At 59.4% G+C, this 6,000-nt stretch overlaps 2 protein-coding genes across 2 annotated transcripts in view; one reads left to right on the forward strand and one right to left on the reverse strand.

Annotated features, from left to right (window-relative positions):
* LOC119696487 overlaps positions 1 to 6,000 on the reverse strand; it is a 1,710,157-nt gene that overhangs the window by 1,224,288 nt on the left and 479,869 nt on the right.
* Positions 1 to 6,000, forward strand: part of LOC119696488 — a 1,499,846-nt gene that overhangs the window by 1,196,868 nt on the left and 296,978 nt on the right.

Here is a 6,000-nt window from a genome sequence, read left to right on the forward strand (position 1 = left end):
GCCACGCGGCTCTCGGACGGCGCCCCGGTGAGCGGCGGGGCCGGCGGCGGGCGCAGGAGGAGGGCGCGGAGGGGGAGGAGGAGGCGCAGCAGGAGGAGGAGGAGGTTGGGGCTCGGCAGGGCGGGCGGCGAGCTGAGCCCGCTGCTGCCCTTGGCTTGCAGGTGGCCATCAAAAGGGTGCCGCGGAACCGCATCCGGCACTGGGACGAGCTGGTGAGTGAGCGGGGCCAGCGGCAGAAGCCGGGCCGTGCCGGGCGGGGATGAGGCGGCGGCCGGCAGGGTGGAAGGCGCCAGGACGCCTGGAGGGGGAGCGGGCGTGGGGCCAGCGCAGGGCGCAGAGCGTCCCGGCCTGGCTGAGGGCTTCCCCAGGCCTGGCACGGCATCGGCCCCCGCTGACGGCATCGTGCTCCTCCCGCAGCCCGACGGCACCAGCGCACCGCTGGAGATCGTGCTGCTGGCCAAGGTGTCCACCGGCTTCCCTGGTGTCATGCAGCTACTGGAGTGGCTCGAGCTCCCCAACAACATCGTGATGGTGCTGGAGCGGCCAGAGCAATGTCAGGACCTCCTGCGTTTCATTCGGGCACGGGGGTTCCTGTGCGAGGAGGTGGCGCGGGAGCTGTTCCGCCAGGTGCTGGAGGCCGTGCGGCACTGCACCAGCTGCGGGGTCCTGCACCGCGACATCAAGCCAGAGAACATCCTGGTTGACCTGGCCAGCGGGCAGGCCAAATTGATTGACTTTGGCTGTGGCACCTTCCTGCAAGACACAGCCTACACTTACTTTGCAGGTGAGCCTACGCAGGGCTGTGCTCCCGCTCCTGGCATCTCATGGCCCAACATGTCACATCCCAAGCTGGCTGTGGCAGTGGGCATTCTCCCTTTTGCTGCCAGGCAGGGGACTGAGCCTCCAGCTGGCTTGCTTTTGAGCCGGGCTGGGTGGGGAGGCATCTTCCAGCCCTGCTGGCAGCCTTTGCCAGCCACTGTGCCCTGGACTTGGGCTGGGCTGGGGCAGCCAGCCTGACAAAAACCCCCGTGGGTGGGGGTAGCAGAGAGGCGCAGCCAGCACCAATGCACCAGCCCGTTTGGAGTGCGGGCGAGAGGAAGGGCTCCCACTGCTGCACTCGCCCTCTTTGCCTGGCTTCATAATACTTTTGGGGCAATGCAATGCAATGCAGGCAGGGAGGATAAGGGCATGTTTTTTCCCCAGCACTGAGTGGGTTTTTCCTTTGCATGTCATGGTCAGGCCTAGCCAGGGCTTCCACTGCCCTCTTCCGACACCCGGTTGGCTTCTTTTGCAACCCTAAGGTTGTACACTTGGAGTCCCAGGTGCTGGCGAGAGGGCAGTGGTCACCCTGTGTGCCACTGATGCAGCCCCCGCACGGCCAGGGCTGCTGGGGCCAGGCTCTGGGAGCAGCAGCATCGCCCTGCTGAACTCCATCTGTATTCCATAGGAACACTGTCCTACAGTCCCCCGGAATGGACCCGCTTGGGCCGGTACCACGGCGAGGCAGCAACGATCTGGACGCTGGGCATCCTGCTGCACCAGATGGTCTGCGGGAAGCACCCTTTCAGGAGGGGCCAGAACATCAGCCGGGGCCAGCTCTCGCTGCCACCACGGCTCTCTCAAGGTGGATCCTCTTCTCTGCGCACGGGGGGAATACCCGTGCCGGGAGGCAGCAGCGGGCTCCTGGGCATCGCGCTCTGGCAGCTGCTGAGGAGGTGGCCCACGTCCTGCTCTCCTCCAAAGCAAAGAGCTGATGGGAAAGTTTAGGCCCAGCTCTGAGCGCATCCAGAATGGCCTGGGCATGGGAATAGTGGGGCAAAGCAGACAGGAGCCTGCTCTAGCTGACCGGCAGTTTGTGGTTTCTCTCGCCAGCGTGCCAAGATCTGATCAGGCGGTGTTTATCCATGCACTTCTTGGACAGGCCCTCATTAGAAGACCTGTTCTGTGATCCTTGGGTGCAGGGTATTCCTCCACCGTAGAAGAAGGGAGAGAGCCACAGGCACACTTTGATCCAGGGCCCTGGTAAGTTCCAGCTGCACACATGCCTTGGCCATCAGAAGCAAAGGAACCCAGACCTTTTTGTGCTGCCTGTGTCGCTGCACCGGGGTCATGGCATGGCAACACGCAGCCCTTGTGCTGGAGCTGAGCTGCTCTGCCCAGCACTGGTGGCCGCCATCCAAGCTGGTTCTGCTTGTCCTGGTTCCCGGACAGCTGGGGCCCTGGGCAGAGCCCTGACAGCCTGCTCTCAGCGCAGGGAAGGAGAAGGAGCCCCTGGAGAAGCTCTACCAGGTGGGAATGCTGCTGCTGCTGCTGCTGCTGCTGCTGCTGCTGCTGCTGCTGCTGCTGCTGCTGCTGGAGACAGCGAGGATGACCTCAAGGATGGCCTCAAGGATGACAAGCTCTTCCTCAACCTGGCCCCCGGCAGCTGAAGGTGATGGACTTTGATTGTGGCACCTTCTTCAAAGCTAAACTCCACAGGGAACTTGCAGATGAGTCCACCCCCAGGGAAATGCTCCCAGATTTGGGCATTGCCCAGCCTGGCTGGGAAGCAAAGGTTCCCCCTTTGCTGGGGCAGATGCAACTAAGTCTTCAGTCGGCTGCCCAGCTGCTTTTTGGCAGGGCTGGGGGCATGGGCTGGGCTGCTTACGCAATGGGAGTTGGCTCCTGGCCCTGCCAACAGCCCCCAGCAGCCACCGTGGCCTGGGCTGGGGCTGGGGCTGGGGCAGCCAGGCCGACACAAACAAACCCCCATGGTGGGAGCAGAGGTGGGACTCCAGAACCTGTGCGCAGCTGCTTTGCTTTGCAGGCAAGGAAGGCCTTGGGCTGCTCCACTGCCCTTGTTTGCTTTGAGATCAGCCTTGTTTTGGAGGGCAGTGCAGGGGGGAAGAGAGAAAGTGTGGGCTTCCCTCACCCATGGCTGGGTTTTTCCCTAGCGTGTAGGGCTTGGGCCTTCCTCAAGCCCCTGACAGAGATAAAAGTTTTTCCCTTTTTTCTTGCTCCCCTTTTTCTGTCTCTAATATCTTTTCGATCATTTGTGTTTTGTTTTTCTAGAGGAAGCGTTCTAGGTGGTCCAGTGTGGATCGGGAAGTGCTTGGGAGCAGCTATGGTGTGGATGGCTGGTGCCCTTGGAGAAGGCTGAGCACATGGTTTGGGAGCAGCTTTTCTTGCAGCCCTGGATGGCGTGAGGTGGGTCCCTGTCTGCTTGGCCAGGTGGGATCAGAGCTTTTGGGAGATGGCAGCGAGCACGGGGGCATCTGGCTCTGGGCAGCTGCTGAGGGGCTGGATGTGCCGTGGCCGGCTGCAGGCTGGGCACATGTCCTGCCCTCCTGCTCTGCTCCCAAAGGCAGCAGTGATGGGCAGCTCTGGGCACAGCTCTGGGCACGGCCAGCGTGGCCTGGGCACCGCAGGCGTTGGGACGAGGGCACAGGAGCCCTCGGCTGACGGGCAGTTTCTGCTTTCTCTCCTTGCAGCCGGGCTCTGCGGGTGCTGAGGCTGCTCTGGCCTCTGCCAGGGCTCTGCTGGGCTCAGCCCTGGGCACAGCTGGGCTGGCTCTGCCCTCACATTGCTCTGAGAGCTTTGCATCAGACGAGCCCGTTCCGAGCACAGCGCCTGAGCTTTCTGCTTTGGCAGGTGAGTGAGACTCTCCTGCAGGCCAAGAGATTGCAGCTGGTGACACACATGCAATTGGCAAGAACCCAAACTCTCCACAGTCCCATCTAAACGCCTGCATCTCCCCAGGATGTTTTGTCTGTCCCACTCTTCATTTCTTTTTGGCTGGAATTGTGCAGTTGCTCTGTCTTCCTCCTCTAGAAGTGCCACGAGTGGGCCAAAGCTGGCGAGTGGGCCGTGTTCCTGAGGCAGTGCAGTCTGGAGCTGAGGGATGGAGAACTGCCCTTCTGAACTTCCAGACCAGAGCAAAAAGCTGTAAGTGGGACTTCTTTGTGTCTTTAAGAAAGCCCTGACAGTTTCAGTGGGAATGTGCAGCTCATTAACAGGGTGAGAAGGAAGGGCATCTTCTAAAGGATTTGGGATTTGACAGAGTTTAGCTTCCCAGCCCTTCTTGGAGCTGGAAGGGTACAAAGCCATTTCCTCTTGCTTCAAGCACAATTAAAATAACAATATTGGAAACAAATCCCAACACTTTTTTAAAAGGCTGCTGAGGTCAGTAAGATGGATCCCTGCCACCAAGACATTAACAAAGTAAATAACGGAGTTCTCTTTTTCAAAAGATCAGTTACATCTTAATCCAATGCTAGAGAAGTTTCTCACTAGACACTTTGGTTTTGTTTTCATCTTTCACCTTTTATATAATTTTTTATTACTTTTCTTTTCTTGAAAGAGAAAACATGTCCTGTCAAAAGAATGTCCTATGCTGCTGGTTCCTGTGTGGAGCAGCTCCCTTCCTGCTGGCTGAGCTACTCAGGCAGAGCCCGGCAGCTCCTGGCCCTGCAGGGCTGAGGCTTTTCCCCGTTGCTGAGCACAGACTGATGGAGCAGCACTGCTGAACGCGGGCACAACACAGAGGGACCAGGAGCAGCTGCCTTTATCCACGTGAGGCTCCAAGGCCCAAACTCTGAGCAGCCAGGCCTGGAAGAGACTCGCAGGCTGCCTGTTGCCTCTGCTGCCCCACGTCTGCCTGGCCCAGCTTGGCTTGGGGCGGAGGGAGAACAAGGGGCAGCTCCCTGCCAGCCCCAGCCCAGGGAGCCCTCCAGCCCCGGGGCTTGGGGCACTGTCAGCACCCGCTGCTCCAGCCACCGCTTCTGCTGGCCCTGACTGCAACAACCAAATTGGGGCTGATCCCGAGGGAGCAGCAGCAGGGCCTGGATCTGATCCCTGACTCTGGGCCAGGGCTGCACAAGTGACCCCACAGCAGCAGCAGCAGCAGCAGCAGCAGCAGCAGCAGCAGCAGCAGATGGAGCTGACTTTCAGCACAGCCCCTGGCCTTCTTCCCTCCCGTGTGCAGCGGTGTCACAGCAGCCTGAGGCACCTGGGAGCCCTCAGTGCCAGCAGGGACTTGAGATGGCAGCCCTGGGCTCCTGGAGGTTGTGCAAGGAGCAGAGCTGGGGACTCCCTGTCCATGTGGAGCTTCCAGCTGGAAAGGCTGCTGTGGCCAGGCAGCTCCAAGGGCACAGAAAGGAGGGTCTGGACCACTGGATCTGTGCCTGTGCCACAGTCCTGGGCAGCAACCAGCGAGCCCTGGGGAACAGAAGGCACAGCAAGAGGGACAAAAGCAGGCAAGGTCAGAGACTGGGAAGAGCCAGACCCAGGAGCAGGAACAGCTGCTCCATTGCACTCTTGGAGAAAGCTCTTGGCTGCTCCAAAGCGCTGAAAGGCGTCAAGGGCAGAGAGGAGGCCACAGCAAAAAATGCTCCTGTTTTCATGCCTTCCCCTCTCCGTGTCCCAGAAGGAATTGGATGGACTGTATTCGCCTCTCCGAGTCGTCTCGTTCAGCAGGAGCAGCTCAGCACCAGGAGCTGAAGGAGCTGAGCAAGAGGGAACTTTTTGAGCAAAGTCATGCTGCTGAAATAGACCTAGCTGAATGCAGCGGGTAGAATCATGGAACCACAGAATCCTTTCTGTTGGAAAAGACCTCTGAGCTCATCCAGTCCAGCGGTCACCCAGCAGTGTCAAGCCAAACCTCATCCCTGAAGTACAAAGGCCTGGACAACAGCCCTGAGTGAGCCTGAACAGCAGGCCCTGAGGCAAAGGTGACCTCTGGATGAACCTTCCAACCACAGGTTATCTTTGTACCTGCTCACTAATGAAACAGGCATGGTCATTAGCACTGTGATAGATGTAGCCACTCATTAGTGAAGCAAGTATTGACCTTTCTGTATTTAGAAGCCAGACAAGGCCATGAAATCTGCCATCTGGCCTTGTTTGGGGCTGTATGGTCAAAGTCAGCTGCCTTGGTTCCTCCTTGAGCCCTGGCCAGGCTTTGGGAGGGACCCAAGAGGAGGATGAACCCAGGTGTTCCCAGCCTAGAAGTGCTGTCAGTTT

This window comes from Motacilla alba, unplaced genomic scaffold (genome assembly GCF_015832195.1).
Source record: "Motacilla alba alba isolate MOTALB_02 unplaced genomic scaffold, Motacilla_alba_V1.0_pri HiC_scaffold_31, whole genome shotgun sequence".
NCBI classification, from domain to species: domain Eukaryota; kingdom Metazoa; phylum Chordata; class Aves; order Passeriformes; family Motacillidae; genus Motacilla; species Motacilla alba.